This window comes from Balaenoptera ricei, chromosome 19 (assembly GCF_028023285.1).
Source record: "Balaenoptera ricei isolate mBalRic1 chromosome 19, mBalRic1.hap2, whole genome shotgun sequence".
In the NCBI taxonomy this organism is placed as follows: domain Eukaryota; kingdom Metazoa; phylum Chordata; class Mammalia; order Artiodactyla; family Balaenopteridae; genus Balaenoptera; species Balaenoptera ricei.
This window is the reverse complement of record NC_082657.1, coordinates 27,356,546-27,374,217: the sequence shown is the minus strand read 5'-3', so window position 1 is coordinate 27,374,217 and position 17,672 is coordinate 27,356,546. Positions and strand designations below refer to the sequence as shown.

At 36.5% G+C, this 17,672-nt stretch overlaps 1 protein-coding gene and 1 non-coding gene across 3 annotated transcripts in view; both read left to right on the top strand.

The window, feature by feature from the left end:
• Positions 1 to 17,672, top strand: part of ITFG1 (integrin alpha FG-GAP repeat containing 1) — a 267,814-nt gene that overhangs the window by 206,139 nt on the left and 44,003 nt on the right. The gene's annotated exons all lie outside the window — the stretch shown is intronic.
• On the top strand, positions 6,179 to 6,281 carry LOC132354418 (U6 spliceosomal RNA). Its single transcript, XR_009499285.1, has one exon. It is a non-coding gene; the product is annotated as a U6 spliceosomal RNA (small nuclear RNA).

Here is a 17,672-nt window from a genome sequence, read left to right as displayed (position 1 = left end):
CGGATTCTTAACCACTAGACCACCAGGGAAGTCCCTTGGCATGTATAATACTTGATCACACTTTATCTGTTTATATTTAATGCCTCTCCCCAGGCTGTAATCCTTTGAGGTCAAGAACCATGCCATCTTTGTATACCTCGTTCATAGCACAGGGTCAAGCATATAGTAGACAATTAATGAATTTTTTTGGTTTAATCTTAATATTGACTTGCTGTCTAATGGAATGTTTCCATGAAATAACAGAATGTGAAAATAATTAGGCTTAGGTTTTGAAATTGCCAGTTCATGTAAATTGTAATAAGAATATTACATTATATTTAAAAGCATGAGCGTGTGTGTGTGTGTGTGTTTGTGTTTGTGTTTGTGTTGGTATATCCCTATTTGAGCCCTCATAGTAACCCTTGTTACATAAGAAATTATCCCCCATTTAAAGATGAGGAAGCTTGAGGCTCAGAGAAATAAATTATCCAAAGTCATAGAGCCATTAAGTAGTGGAACTAGAACACAGAACTAGGTGTTCTGATTATAGTGTCATATTTTTACTACACCTTTAAAGCACTGCTTCATTATCAATGTTTTATGTATGGTTGGGAAACTTCCCATATATAAGACATGTGGAAGCAGACCCTGACCCAGAGATTTGCATGCAAAGATTTAATCTAGACTCTTCTTGAGAGCAAGACTTCTGGAGTAGTGAGGAAAGCAGGTCTATGAGATGTGAAGCAAGGCTGGTTTTTCAAAGATGGCCCAGATGGAAGCAAAAGGGCCATGCCTTTGTATTCTGCATTAGACACTGCATGCAGGCAGTCCCCAGGAAGGGGTTATAATTTGTACAAGCCAGCTCCCTTTGGCTGAGAACAATTTTTAGGTAAGAACCTAGCTGTGAGCTATCAGCAACCAACACTTGGAGCAGCTCGGGGAATATTGCCTCAGTCCTGAAGGGAAGGTCTGGACTGTGTCACCACATCCACTGTGAACTATATGAGTGCCTGTTCAAACCTATCTGCTTTCATATCATTATAAAAATGTAGATATAGTAGGGGAGGGTCTGAGGAGGAGAGATGCAGAGGGTATGTCAGAACTCTTTGTACTTTCCGATTAATTTGGCTGTGAATCTAAAACTGCTATAAAAATAAAGCCTATTTTTTTTAATCAAGTGCAAGTCTGATTAATTGGAGGCCAAAGATTAACTTGGTTATTCAGGTATTGTCTACCCAGTTTGTGAAATGTTCAGACCCTTTGTTCCTCTTCTTTTCTCTGATTGACCATATTCCCATCATGTGGCTCTTTCATTACCTCGTCAAGCAAAGAACTTTTAAAAAGTTGAAATTGAACCCACTCATTTTACCCACAAGTTCTAGCAGAAAATTTGATAGGAAAGGCTGTTTGCTTAAGGCAGGTTTTACTTCTAAGATCACTAATGCTCCCATTCTCCTTATCTTAAACTAAAAGTCACTTCTATCATATGGAGAACAGAGTCATTTAGAAAGTCACGTAAGTAAAGTGCAGCATGCACATTCTTACAATGATTATCCTAACAGTCCAGCACCTTTGGGCTTTTCTGCAGCTGATAACGTCTGCCTCCCATTCATCCATTTATTACTTTCTTTGAAGTTCAGATCCTGTCGAACTGCCTTTCACATCTATCATTTTCCTTCCCCACTGATGTCATAGATCACAATTTTATGACAACCTAAAAGAAACAAATGCACACTATACTCCCCCAGTTTTCCGTATATCAAATGTATTCCCACTTGTAAAATTATTTCATGATAAAGTGAGCCTTCTTCATATTGTTTTGACATCAGATCCACTTGATCATAGTCTGTTATGTAAGATATGACCCAGTGTGAGACTAAGAGGAAAAATGTGCGTACCATATGATATTCTTTATCACTTGAGTTAAATTATGAATTGAATAAATGCTCTTCTGTTGCCTATATATTTCTACCTGCTACAGGCAACCTATCTGATATATGGAGAGAGGAAAGAATATTGAAATCAGCAACTAATCTCACCCAAATTCCTTTATTTCCATGCTGAAAACCCCAGAGTCTTTCATTTTCATTCAACTATGGCTACTCACTCCCGTGGCCATACGGTGGACCTTATCTACCAGAAATGTTTTACTTTTGAAATCTCAGTACCATCCATCAACTCTCTGATCAAAAACTATTTTTCCAGCCCTCTCATTCTTGTTATTATAACTGTACCTATTCAACTTTAAGTCTATTAGTTTCTTGACCTGTATCAACCTGTTTTCTTTACCTCCTTATTTAGCTACCATATATCAACCATCACTTTTGCCACTACCTTTAATTCCCATAAAGCACTCTCCTTTTACTCTACCTGCCTGGCAAAATTACAACCCTGGGTTGTTAATCCAGCTGTCTCTCTTGTTCACTCCTAGATCTAAGCTACTGGGCATTTCTAAAGAAAAATATACAGCCCTGAATATTGTCACTGCCAGTGATTCATAGTCATCAGCCTCAAATGAGCATTCCTAATTGTATCATAGTCTTATATGGATCCCTGGACACCCTTTTCTCCCATTCATTTTCCCAGGTTACTTTCAGGATTTTCTCTGTGTCTTTGATTTTCTGCTGATTGAGTATGAAATGTATAGGTGTAGGTTTTGTTTTTTGGGTTTTTTTTAAAGATTTATTTATTGATTGATTGATTGATTGATTGCTATGTTGGGTCTTCGTTTCTGTGCTAGGGCTTTCTCTAGTTGTGGCAAGCAGGGGCCACTCTTCATCGCGGTGCGAGGGCCTCTCACTATCGCGGCCTCTCTTGTTGCAGAGCACAGGCTTCAGACGCGCAGGCTCAGTAGTTGTGGCTCATGGGCCTAGTTGCTCCACGGCATGTGGGATCTTCCCAGACCAGGGCTCGAACCTGTGTCCCCTGCATTAGCAGGCAGATTCTCAACCACTGCACCACCAGGGAAGCCCTAGGTATAGGTTTTTAGGTATTTTTCCTGTTTGTTGTTCTCTAAGCTTCCTGGATCTGTAGTTTGATGTCTGTCACTAATTTTGGAAAATTCTTATATTATTTCTTCAAATATTTCTTCTGTTCTTTTCTCTCCTTTTCCTTTTTTTTTTTAAATAAATTTATTTATTTATTTTTGGCTGTGTTGAGTCTTCGTTGCTGCATGTGGGCTTTCTCTAGTTGCAGCAAGTGGAGGCTACTCTTTGTTGCAGTGCACAGGCTTCTCATTATGATGGCTTCTCTTTTTTGTGGAGCACGGGCTCTAGGCACGCGGACTTCAGTAGTTGTGGCACACGGGCTCAGTAGTTGTGGCTCACGGGCTATAGAGCACAGGCTCAGTAGTTGTGGCTCACAGGCTTAGTTGCTCTGCGGCATGTGGGATCTTCCTGGACCAGGGCTTGAACCCGTGTCCCCTGCATTGGCTGGTGGCCAATTGGCTGGTGGCTGGAGCACAACCAGTGAAGTCCCTTCTTTTCCTTTTGGTAGTCCTACAACGCATATGTTGCACCTTTGTGTATGTAACCTTTGTGTAATTGTTCATGGATATTCTTTTCCAAATTTTCATTAGTTTTTCTCTTTGCAAGTCAGTTTTGGAGGTTTCTATTGATATATCTTCAAGTTTACTGATCCTTTCATCTTCTGTGTCCAGTCTGATGATGAGCTCATCAAAGGCATTCTTCATTTTTATTGTGGTATTTTTTATTTCTACCATTTCCTTTTGATTCTTTCTTAGAGTTTCCATCTCTCTGCCTACATTAACAATCTTTTCTTGCATGTTCTCTACTTTTTTCCATTAGAGCCTTTATCATATTAAATATTAAATTTCTGGTCTGATAATTCCAACATCTCTGCCATATCTGAGTCTGGTTCTGATGCTTGCTTTGTCTATTCAAACTTTGTTTTCTGCATTTTAGCATGGCTTAAAATTTTTTTCTTGAGAGCCAGACATGATGTATTGGGTGAAAGGAACTGTGGTAGATAAGCCTTCACTATGAGGATTTATGTTTATCTGCTAGGAGTTAGACTGTGTTACTGTTTGCAGTAGCTATGCTGTCAAGAGGCAAAATTTTCCTCTAGTGTCTTTCTTTTGTCTCTTCTGTTGTCTTTGTGTCACCCTACAGACTTCCTCTTAAATGGGTCTGAGGTTTGCAGTTCTTTTAACTGTAATCTCATTATTAGACAGGAGCCCAGTTGATGTGGTGGTGAGGTATAAGGCTATGGTAGGAGAAGCATCCTATCATCCTGTGTCTCAGTTTTTTAGTGAGCCTGTGTCCCTGGGCTGTGACTTGAACAAGTGCTTCTCAGCTTGCCCTCCTCTATAGGTTAAACAGGGAGGCTAGAGGGGGCTGAAGTTAGGTATTTCCTTTCCCCCTGGTTGATTAGATTTTGGTAAATCCCAAGTTACTTAAGCTCCAGTAAAATAGTTTTCCTTAAGGGCAAGCTATTGTGAAGGAGAACAGAGAGCTCTGGGCATATTTCTAACTGGTTACTTTCTTCTCTGTGCTAGAAGCATGAGGGTTTTTTCCCCCAGTCTTCCTCTTGAGAATTTGATGGAACTCCTGGAGGTAAAACTTGCAAAAGTGTGGCTCCCCTAAGACTGCCTCGCTTTCTCCCCCAGAGTTTTGAACTCTCAAACTAGTTCACACTGATTCTCCAGTAATGTCACAATCACAGTTTAAGTGTTCCTGCCAGTACTGGCTCTAGTTTCAGTCTTCTGGTTCTGGGCTTCTGCTCCCAGTAAGCTGTGACGCTCTGTATCCACCTCTCCAGTTTTCAGGGTAGCAGTTTGCTCTGTGACCTTAGTTCTCTGATGGATCAAAGCAGAGTTGATTTTCAGTTTCTTCAGGTTTTTTTGTTGTGAGTACAGCAGTGATGACTTCCAAACTCCACGTGTCGGGCTAGATAGAAGCTCTCCTTGCATTTTTATCAGTATTGCTGTATTTTGTTTGTTAATTTCTTACAGCTTTATTGCAGTATAATTGACATGCAGTAAGCTGCACACATTTAATATATTCGATTTGTTGTTATGACATATATAGTATATATGTATATATACACTATACCTTCTTAATTGAGATATATAGATGATAGATAGATAATTAATGTCAAAATAATGAATATATCATATCCAAAAGGTTTTTTGTGCCCCTTGGCTATCCCTCCTTCCCACCTTCCTTGACCCTCCTTCCCTATCCCACTCTTCCTCAGGCACCACTGATAGGTTCTGTGTCAGTGTAGCTTTTTTAAAAGTTGTTTTTGTTTTCTTACTTCATGACTTTTTCAAGATATTTTCCTCTGTGACATTTATTGCTCTTTACCATGAATTCTTTTTTTAACTTTTTTTGGAAAATTTTTAAATACATATAAAAATATACACTAGTATAATAAAACTCCTTGTGCCCATACTACCATCCAGCTTTTGACACTATCCTCATATACCCAGTCTTACTTCACCTATGCCCCCACCTACTACTTATCCCCCTTACGGCCCCTCTTAGATTATTTTAAGGCAAATTCATCATATCTTATATTCTGTAAATACCTCACTGTGAGGCAAGGACTTTACATATGAGGCTGGAAATTCTTACTCTTCATAAGAACTATTTTATGTTCTTCCCAATTTTCCCTTACAGCCAATCCCAACTTCCAGTTCTTAGAAATTCACCTTGCCTCCTACCTCAAAGAGAAAATAAGAATGTAAAATGGGAATTTCTTCAACTATCTGCAGTAACTTTGGGGAAATTATTTAACCCTTGTTAAGTCTCTTTCTCCACATCAATATAATGGGGAAAGTCATAGTACCCACTTATATTAGTTTCCTATTGCTGCTAACAAAGTACCATAAAATTAGTGGCTTATAACAACACAGATTTATTCTTATACATTTGAGGTCAGAACACTGAATATGCTTCATGAGCTAAAATCGAGGTGTCAGCAGGGCTCCATTCCTTCTGGAGGCTTTGGGGAGAATCCATTCCCTTGCCTTTCACATCTTAAAGCCACCTACATTCCTTGGCTCATGGCCCCTTCCTCCATCTCCAAACCCAACAGTGTAGCATCTTCCAGTCACTGACCCTAACCCATCTCGCCTTCCTCTTTCACTTATAAGGACCCTTGTGATTACATTGAGCCCACACACCCTGATAATCCAAGATAATCTCCCCATCTCAAGATCCTTAATCATGGATGCTTGCTTCAGCAGCACATATACTAAAATTGGAACGATACAGAGAAGATTAGCATGGCCCCTGTGCAAGGATGCCATGTAAATTCATGAAGTGTTCCATATTTTTAAGAGAAAAAAAGATCCTTAATCACATCTGCGAAGTCCACTTGCAATATAAGGAAATACATTTAGCAGGTTCTGGGAATTAGGATGTGAACCTCTTTAGGGCATGATTTTTCTGCTTACCACACTCCCATCTAAGTTTTTTATTAAGATTAGAGGAATTAATGTAGGTAAATCACAGTGGAGGCATAATACACAATAAATATTCAAAAAGTGTATCTGCTGTTATTGGTCAACGTTAATGTTTCTTCCCTGCCTCTATAAACATCCCTTTATTAGTAAGGATAGTGAGTTCCAAACATTTGAGAAATGTTGGTGTTCTCTCTGCCTTCAGAATAGGACTAGAGGTCTACTTGACTTCTTGATTTTTTCTTGTCTTATTTTCTTATCTAATATGTATTAAATCTTTTTTAATACATATCACAGAATTTATGAAATCTGAATATGGAGGATATCAATATTTTCAGTGAAAGCTACCATAAACATCTGTGAATCAGAAGAATGTATTCCTATTTCCTAATTTTTTCTTTAAATACTCAGCTAATTTTTTGAATTTTTTATCCTCAGCATAAGGCATATTTTGGCCTTCCTCTGTGTTAGTGGAGATTATAGCTTCTTTCCCTGTCACTTGGTAATTCTTTTTACCAAAGCCTGGTGCCTTCTCCCACTTTATAAATTATGAGTTTAGAAGCAAGCAGATGAGTACTTTTCCATTTGAACAGCAGAAGAGTTTAGAAGTAGTCCTTTAATACTCTATATACAAAAAGAGTCTGTGCACACTCCTTTTAAATACCTCCATGAGGGCAGAGATAGTATCAGTTTTGCTTGCCAGTGTATTATAGAACCTAGCACAGGACCTTGTGCTTAACAGTTTGTCAGTTGCCTTCTGTAGCACTAAAATGTAATCCGTTCATCCACACCCATCTCTTTTCCTTTTTCCCTTGACTAAAAATTAATGCACCACTTATGCTATGGGTCCTACATACTCTCAGGGACCTCATTCCATTGCTTATTCTATCTGGCCTGTGTATCCAACTCCACTTCCCTGTCGGTGCCTTCTCTTCAACATTTAAGGATGTACAAATCTCTCTTATATATAAATGCATATACAAGTACCTTCCAAAACCCCACGTCCCCTCTGGCCACTGCCTAATCCCTGTTTGCTCTTCCAGCCAAACTTCTTGAGTTATGTACAGTAGGATCTCTCCAGTTTACTTCCATGTCCTTAACCTGCTGTTGTAATCAAGCCTTTGGCGTCACGCCACTGAAAACTGCCCTTGATTCTGCTGACCAATTCTAGGAACACTCCCTTTCCTTGGCTTCCTTTACGCTCTCCTTTCCTCGATCCCCTTTTATTTCTCTGGCCATTCTCCCAGGTTCCTTTATGGACTTTTCCTCTGGCCATCCTTTAAATGTTGCTGTGTCTCAGGGTTCCATCCTAAGTTCTCTTCTCACTCTATGTGTACTCTTGAAGTATTTCAGTCTCTCTCCTGGCTTTTTTTTTTTTTTTTTTTTTCTATTTGTAGTACTGATTACTCCCAAATCTATTTACCAGCTGTCTCTCCTGAGCTTCAGACCTTTATATCTGAGTGTCTTACAGGGACCTCTAAAACTGAAATCTAGTGTGTCCCCACAAAAACCCACTCCTCTTCTCATGTTCCCTATCTCAGTTACCTCTTCCTTTCCCTCACCCCTCAAATCTACTAGATTATTATTCTCTCCCTTTAACTGTTCCTTCTCTCTATCCTGTTACTTTAGTTGAGCTATCATCATTTTTGGCCTGACTGGAGTCATCTGAGCCATCCTTCAAAAAGCAACCAGAGTGATCTTTCTAAAATACAAACCTTCAGTGGCTGCCCTGTGCCCTTGAGAAATGGTTCTAATTTAGTTTATTGAGTTAAAGCCTCTGTTTATCTCTTCAGCCTTATCCCTCGCTGTTCCTCCTCACACCCTCTCCCAGCTCTCTGTCAGCCACACTGCACTACTTGTTCTGTGTGCTCTCTCACTTGCATATTATTCCTCTACCCTGAAGCCTCTTCTTCTCATCTTCTCCAGAGTCTTTCCTGTGATCTTCAGGTGAGCTCTTAGATGATATTTCCTGTGAGAATCATTCCCTGGCTCCCCTTTGACATAGGACTAGACACATGTTCTGTTGTTTCTTAGCACTCTATGCTTAGTTAGTCCTACTACTTACCACTTCTGTTATGTAGTTGGTGAGTTATCTGTATTAAGTCCTTGAAGAGGAAAGGCTGTGCTTGTTTATTATTATTCTGTCCTTAGTCCCTAACATAGTGCCTTACCCATAATATAATAAATATTTGATGTATTAATAAATGAGCTTTCCCTAAAATTTGGGGTTTTTTTTAATGGTCCTTCATTGATAAATTTACCATACCATCTCTTACCAAAATCACATATTCACTGTTAAGTGTGAACACTTGCAAAATAAATTACAACTTATTCACAAGAGAAACGCACTCTGCAAAGCCCTGATATAAAGGGAAAACATCCCTTATTTATGTTCCCAGAGATATGTCTTTTTACAGACCTTACAAAGGAAAATTATCTTACAGTTTTAACAGGAAAATAACCAAAATTAAAGAAAATAATATATTGAATTTAACGTCTTGAAGAAATGAATAAGAAACAATATAAAAATGTCAACATTGAACTAAATTGAGCAATGCAACTAACACTAATGAAGATAAGGAAAAATATCAGTGGGTGTTTATGAAAAACATGATTACCTTTGAGAAAAATAAAGTCCACACTATAAGTCAGCTATTTTTCTAATAATCTTAGAATCATAAATTTATATTGCTTAATTAAACCTGACACTGATTTTATATATAATATGTATAATATCATGTAAGACATATTAACATAATATGTCTTATAAGTTCTTCCAGTTTTGTTTTACCTTCCAGAGCCAGTGATGTAGAATATATTTGGTGTTCATTGTAGGAGCCCAAGTCCTTAAAACAAATCAGATACTTGAGACAGACATAGAAACCACCAAGATTTCTCCAGGCTACTGAAAAAGATGCTTTCTGAATAAAATAGAGGAATTCCAACCCTAATTTTTTTTTAAGAACATTTTACCTTTATTTTTAAATTGTAGCCAGCAGTAAAAGAAAATAAAGGCTCCCTGCCAGCCCTACCCCCACCCCCAGCTTCCCCTTTCTTATCTTCCCTTTTCCCAATATGTGGAGGTTACTACTATATCCAGGTTGTAGAATATTGTTTCTGAAAAATTTAGGAACTTAATTTCAGATTGACTATTGTATATTTATTACACATTGTTTGGGTGCTAGGCTCTGCCTTAGGCTGTGAAGATGGGATATTTAAAATACATGTCAACCCTAATTTTATATAAGTCAACATGCATACAGAGGACAGTTAGTTTAAAAAAAGCTATGTAATACAACACCTAAACTACATTACATCAGTATGAAACATCGTAGAATAAGAAAAAAGGAACCAAACAGTTCTTTTTTACTTATAGTATGGAAAAGTTGAGAGATCAGTAATGTTTTTTAATTTAACTTCCTGAATTCTTTCAAATATCAGACGTGACATTTTAAAGGAAAGGTAGAATAATCTGTGAGAGATTTGTACTAAGATTTTCACAAAGAAAGTGAACTTGCTAAATGATGGGGTACAGTGCTCAGCGTTCCATAGGAATAGCTTATTCTTAATCCTTTCTTACCAAAATTTATTAAGTCAATTTACTAAATATTTTCCATGAAAATGTTTCTGCTTTTATTAAAAAAATTTTGAGAAAACAGTTCATTTTCTAGAAACCCTGGTATGCATTCTTTTCATTAAGCAAGAACTCTTTGCACTTAGACAACAAAGATTATCATACCACTTGCCATAGGTTGCATCCTCAAAAGTGTGTCTGGAAAATTCACATGAAACTAAGGATGTGCAAAAGCAGCACCAGGTCCATTCCTAGACACCCTGACTCATAGCCTGCTCCCACCATTTACAAACCTTTATCTGTTCAACTCAGGAACTTATATGTCTCACTGTATAATGGAAGAAACTGTCTCATGGAATTTTGAAGAACTCCATAATTATTCGCTCAATGCAGGAAGTTAAAAGTGATTGCTTATTTTGTATATCATTAAAAGTACTACCGTGTATATTAAGTACCTTTTCCTTACCCCATGTATATGGAAAACATTTATAAACATTAAAACATAGGACTGGCATGTAACCTCCTGTTAGAGTGATAAGTCTATACCAGGCAAACTACTTCTTAAAAGTTTGTAATTTCTGCGTTATTACTTCTCCTGTTGGATGGAACAGGGTGAGAAATTCCACCCAGTGGACCAAATCCAGCTTGCGGCCTGTTTTTGTGAATAAAATGTTAGTGGAACATAACCACACTCATTTATTTAAATACTGCCTATGGCTGCTTTCATGCTACAACATCAGAGTTAAGTAGTTGCAACACAAGACCTTATGGCTCACAAAGCCTACAATATTTACTATCTGGCTTTTTAAAGAAAAAGTTTGCTAACTCCTGGGCTAGAATAACAACTACAATAGAAAGTAAATTACTCTCATCTTTCTCTGATTTGCTGTGTGTTCTGACCAGTACACCTAAACTTTTTAAAGCCAGCATCCTAATTATCCATTTAATCAGATATTTTCCTTTTCTGAGATGTTCCCTCCAAATCATTTTTAAACTATCTTTTGTGACACTGCATAAAGTACAGGAATCTTTCATTTGAAATACTCTGTATTTATTGTTGAAGGTAAGACTATTCCTCTCCATGGTTATTCTCTCTCTCTGAATTTGTCACGTGCAAATTAAAATTTGCTTCTACATTTTAATAAAGGTTACTTAATTCTAAAATATCTATATTTTCTGCTGTATTCCGTGTGCCTCTTTGCTTGTCAAGGCAATTCTGCTCCCACACACATTCCAGCAAGATCCTGCACTTCACTATACCTAGCTAATAGATAGCCTACAGTTTGCCTTTAAGAGGAAAAGGTCGTGCTGTTTTATTTTATAGTTATGCATGAAAAATGAGTATGCTGATGTCATAATAGTATGGGTCATGAGTAAACAGCTACACCATAAGTACTTTAAGATCATACCTTTTACAGCTAAATAAATTAAAATAAATGTAAACATTGCAGATTATATCACACAATTCGGAAAGCTTCTTAATGATCCCAATACAAATCTTTCTCTAACTGGCTTTCAATTCTGTGAAATTTCAATTCTGTGAGCCCTCATTTAACTTCTTTGCCTTTGTACTGGTTGAGAAAGGAGCACTGCTACTAGAGAAACAATTTTCTGCACCACTAAAAGCAGCTGAAAACAATAAGAAGTGTTTCAAACATTGTTTTTTATGCACTCACTATATTAATGGTTTTATTGTCTTGTATTCAGTCAAAATCCAGTCACTATACAAAGGTGTAGGTTACACTTAATACTCTCATAAACTGCCAATTTTTATAATGTATACGAAGTGTAGTCCCAATAGATCAATGGCTCTTAAAGAGGGGTCCCCAAACCACCAGCATCAGCACATCTCCTGGGAACTTGTAAGAAATGCACACTCCTAGGCCCCACCACGACCTACCAAATAGGAACACCTTGGGATGCATCCAGTGAATCTATAATTTAATAATCCCTCCAGGAGATTCTGATATATGCTAAAGTCTGAAAACCACAACACTGGACTTTTAGAAAAGGGATTACTGTAAGCTAACAACCTTGTCTTCTTACACGCAATTATATATACTCAGAAGTGGAATTTCATCCAAACATACATTCTTGCAAATAAATTATTCCTGTAGTTTTAGAATCCTACAGTACACTAAAGAAAATGAATGTTAACTTGATAAATGTTTCTGGTTTTGATCAAAATAATTTTATTCACTCGGTAGTTCAACATAATTGAAAATGAGATATCACTACCAAAAAAGACATTAATTTATTTGGCCAAAGTAAAAAGATAATAGTGCATACATATTGAGCACTTACTGTGTGCCAGGCACTGTTCTAATTGTTTTACGCATATTTACTCAATCTTTACTTCAATCCTATGAGATAGGTACTATGATTATCCCTAATTTTAGTTGAGGGAACTGAAAGTTAAATAATTTGCCCAAGGTTATACAGAAAATACGTGGAAGAGGAAAAATTTGAACCCAGATTCTCTGACTCTAAAAACTACATTCTTAGTTTCAAAATTTGGAAAGCTAATACCTAAAATATTCTCATGACATGAAATATTTGGAATAACTCACAGGCCTTTAAATTTTTGTTTTAATCACCTCAAGCTGCCTTTACAAAGTAGAATCGAAATTTATTTTTTCACAGTTCTGGAAGCTGGAAGTCCAAGATCACGAGATCAGGGTGCTAGTATGGTCAGGTTCTGTTGAAGGCCCTCTTCCTGGCTTGCTTCTTCTCACTGTGTGCTCACATGGCCTTTCCTAGCTTTGTGTGCAGAGGGAGACAGAGAGAGAGCAAGTTCTCTGGTGTCTCTTCTTATCAGGACACTAGTGCCATCATGAGGACCCTGCCCTCATGACTCTAACCCTAACTACCTTCCAAATAGCATCACATTAGGGATTGGAGCTTCAACATATTAATTTTGGGGAGGCACAAACATTCGATCTATAAGAATTAAGTAAAGTATTTCAGAGAAGTAAGAAGGTACGTGAAATTTTCACAGATGTGTTGTCATTATTGCTGATTGATATTCCCATAGTTTGCATTCCCGGCATATTAACTTTTCAGGTTTTCATAAAGGAATTCAAGGTATGTGTATAAATACTTAAACTAGAGGAATTAATTGTTTCAGAAATCCCTAATCCTTTTAAATTGAAAATTCCTTAATGATACAATCACTTCCCAAATAATAAATTTATAAAAATTGAAATTCTTTGTTCCACCACTAATATAACCTAGGTATGTAAAAGGTATTAAAAGATACAGCAATACTCCTAGCATCTCTACTGTATTAGAAGAGACACAAAGTAAAAGTTATCCAAGTTTTTGCACTTGCTGAAGGTATAACCCTGTTTACTACATTTTGTACTAAACATTCATATGGAGGTAAATGGCACTATTTAAGGGGAAAAAAAAATCCTGAAACATGTTTAATGCTATGACATAAGGGTTAAGAAACCAAAACACATAGGCACATGTATCAGTCATATCATTTCCATTGGGAAAGGCAGAGTAAGGATTGAATTACTCATTATGTACATGATACAGAGTAGCAATTCTCAAACTTCTTGTTCTGAAGACTCCAAATAGTTTTACTTAAGTGAGTTTTGTTTATCAGTATTACTTTATTTGAAATTAAAACTGAAACAACTTTAAATGTTTTTATTAAATCATTTTAAAACAATAGACCCATTACATGTTGACCTAAAATAAATAGTTGTTTTTATGGAAAAATAACTATTTTCCAAAATACAAAATTAGTGAAGAGTAACATTCCTTTGTATTTTTTTCAAATCTCCTTAGTACCTGTCATTAAAAAAAAAAAACAACAAGATTCTCATATCTCTTTTTGCATTGTGTATTATTGTTTTGGTTGAAATATTAAAAAAAAAAAAATTTAACCTTACACAGCTGTATAGTAGAAAAAGAGAATGTTTCATATCCTGTTCAGATAACTGATAGTATACCAAAACTCAACAGTGGCAGTTACTTAAAGGTTAGTTATAATGTGGAATTTGAAACTATATCAGTGAACATTTCCAACTCCTTCACATTACCCATTGGTTATTTAGAAGCCTGTTGTTTAATTTCCACACATTTGTGAATTTCTCAAATTTCTTTCTGTTGTTGGTTTCTAATTTAATTCCATTGTAATCAGAAAACATACTTTGTACAATTTCAATACTTTTACATTTATTGGGACTTGTTTTATGGTCTCGTATATAGTTCCCCTTAGAGAATGTTTCATGTGTGCTTGAGAAGATGTATTCTGCTAAAGTTGGGTACAGTGTTCTATACATGTCTACTAGATCTAGTTGATTTCTAGTGCTGTTCAAGTCTTCTTTTTCATTGTTGATCTTATGCTTCATTGATCTATCCATTAATGACACTGCTGTATTATTAATAATTATAATAGTATCCAACACCCATTATTGTTGAATTACCTGTTTCACCCATCAATTCCTTATGTATCTGGGGCCTCTGTTATTAGGTGTGTTTATGTTTATAATTGTTATGTCTTCTTGATGGATTGATGAAACTGTCCTTTTTTATCTCTACTAACATTTTTATCTTAAAGTCTGTTTGTGTCTGATATTAGTATGGCTACTCCAGCTCTCATTTGCTTACTATTTCCATGGTATATCTTTTCCATGCTCTTACTTTCAATCTATTTGTTGTTTTTGAATTTAAAGTGTGTCTTTTATAGATAGCATATACTTGGATCATGTTCTTCTATCTATTCTGCTAATCTCTGCCTTTTGATAGCATTGTTTAATCCATTTACATTTAATATAATGACTAATAAGGTAGCTTTATCTCTGCCATTTTGCTATTTTGTTCCTTATATGTCTTATGTCTTTCTTCTTCCTCTGTTCCACCATTACTGCTCTCTTTTGTGTTACATATTTTCTAGAATTTGATTTTAATTCCCTTGTTTTTTGTACTCTATATTTGAAGTTATTTTTTTAGTGTTTCCTCTCAGAATTACACTTTCCATTGTAACTTAGAAAACAATCTACTTCATATTAATACCAACTTAATTTCAATAGCATAAACAGACTTTGCTCCAATATGCCTCAGTTTACTCCCCCCTCCTTTGTGCTTGTGTTTTCATACATATTACATCTTCATGCATTGTGAGCCCAACAACATGGTTTTTTCATTATTACTTTATGCAGTAGTGTTTTAAATCAGATAGGAGAAAAGAGCTACAAACAAAAATACATTTATAGCATCTAGTAAATTTACCTATAGTTACCTTTACTGATACTTTTTACTTATTTCTGTGGATTTGAGTTCCTGTCTAGTGTACTTTCAGTTCAGCCAGAAGAACTCCCTTAGTATTTCCTATTAGTTAGGTGTGTTAATGACAAATTTTCTCAGTTTTTATCTCACAATGTGCTAATTTTCCCTTCATTCTTCAAGGATAATTTTGCTACATTTTAGACTTCTTGGTTGACTATCTTTTCCTTTCAACACTTTAAATATTCATCTTACTGTCTTCTGGACTCCTGGGTTTCTGATGAGAAATCAGCTTTAATCTTATTCAGGATCCCTTGTACATAACAAGTTGCTTATCTCGTTGCATTTAAAATTCTCTCTTTGGCTTTCAACAGTTTGACTATGATGTACCTTGGTGTGGATCTCTTCAAGTTTATCCTACTTGGCGTTCATTGAGCTTTTAGATGTGCAGTTTCATGTATTTAATTAAATTTGGGCAGTTTCAGACATTTTTGCATCACATATTCTTTCTGCCTCTCCTCCCCTCCTCTCCTCTGGGACTCTTATTGTTGATATTCTTGATGGTGCCCCACAGGTCTCTGAGGCTCTGTTCATTTTCTTTATGTTTCTCATTTTACTTTCTGTTCCTCACACTGGATAATCTGAATTGACATATCTTCAATTTTATTGATTCCTTCTTCTGCTAATTTAAATCTACTATTGAGCCTCTCTAGTGAATTTTTTATTTCAGTTATTGTACACTAGAATTAGTGTGGGATTTTTTGTGTGTATGACTTATATCTCTTTATTGATATTCCATTTTGGTGAGATACTGTTCTCATAATATCCTTAAATTCTTTACATGATTTCCTTTACTTTCTTTGAACATATTTATAATAGCTGATTTAAAATCTCTACTTAGTAAGTCAAACATCTATGCTTCCTTGGGGGAAATTTCTATTGACAGCTTTTTTTTTCCCTTTGTATGAAACATACTTTCCTGTTTGTGTGTGTCATAATATTTTGTTGTTCAAAACTGGACATTATAAATAATGTGTTCACCCTGAAAATCACCCCCTTAAGTTTGTTGTTATTGCTGCTGTTTGTCCAGTGACTTTCCTGGATTATTACCGCGAAGTCTTTATTCTTTATTGTATATAACCATGAAGTCCTTATTCAGTAAGTTTTAATTGTCAGCTATGAGTGGACACAGTTTTTCTTAAATAAAAGATTGAGAGATTAGGGCCTTCTCAGTTCTTTTGTCTGAAAACAGGTTACACATATGTGTGGACTTCTAGATTCCCAGGAGTATGTGAGAGCTTTTCAAAGTCCCCTTTGAACATCTCATTTACATTTTTCCTTTTAAGATTTGGTCAACCGCTCATTAGCCCAAACTGATATCGCTGTCTCAGGCAGCATCAATAAAAACAATTGCTAATGATTGTTTTTAATAAACTTCCAGTTTGATAGAGCTGTTCACACTGAGCAAGCTCTCAGTCTGGCCAAATAAAGACAAATATTGAGAATGGAGCTTTTCAGGGAACTGCCAGACAGGTCAAATAGTGATAATTCTCTGAGGATGGGACATTAGGGAGATCCACCCCTCCCTTTGCTGCTAAGCTGTTCATTTTCAAAGCTACCTTAGTAGCAAAGCTATTGGTCTTCAGGACTACTTCAGAGCTGGGGAGGGGTTATGGGAATAGGGCAGATTAAAAAACAATAAACACTGTTTTATTGAGATTCAGTCGTTTTTCTTAGATACTCCTTGATTCTTGCAAAAAAAAAATTTATTTTAACAATTTTTGACAGTGTTCTTATTTCTTTTATGAAGGAGATTTTTGTTGGTCCTTACTAGATCTAGAAGTGATTCTCCCCTACTCTTATTACTTCAAAATCCATTGGTCTGTCTTGTACTTTGAATGATCTTTCATGTATGCATGGTTTTGTAACATCATGCTTTGGCCATTTGGAAAATATTGGTTTACTGAGGTATGCATATCTTCCCAATTTTAACACGTTTCATTACATACTATTTAAAAATCACATTTGTTAATATCACTACTGATCCCATAAGTAAAGTTTGTAGGTTTTTTTTTTTTTAATTTTTTTAATGATATTCTTGTCTGCTTACATTCTTTTTTATTTATGTATGTATGTATGTATGGCTGTGTTGGGTCTTCGTTTCTGTGCAAGGGCTTTCTCTAGTTGTGGCAAGCGGGGGCCACTCTTCATCGTGGTGTGGGGGCCACTCTTCATCGCGGTGCGTGGGCCTCTCACTATCGCGGCCTCTCGTTGCCGAGCACAGGCTCCAGACGCACAGGCTCAGTAATTGTGGCTCACGGGCCGAGTTGCTCCGCGGCATGTGGGATCTTCCCAGACCAGGGCTCGAACCCGCATCCCCTGCATTGGCAGGCAGATTCTCAACCACTGTGCCACCAGGGAAGCCCAAGTTTCTAGGTTTTAATGTGTCAGGCT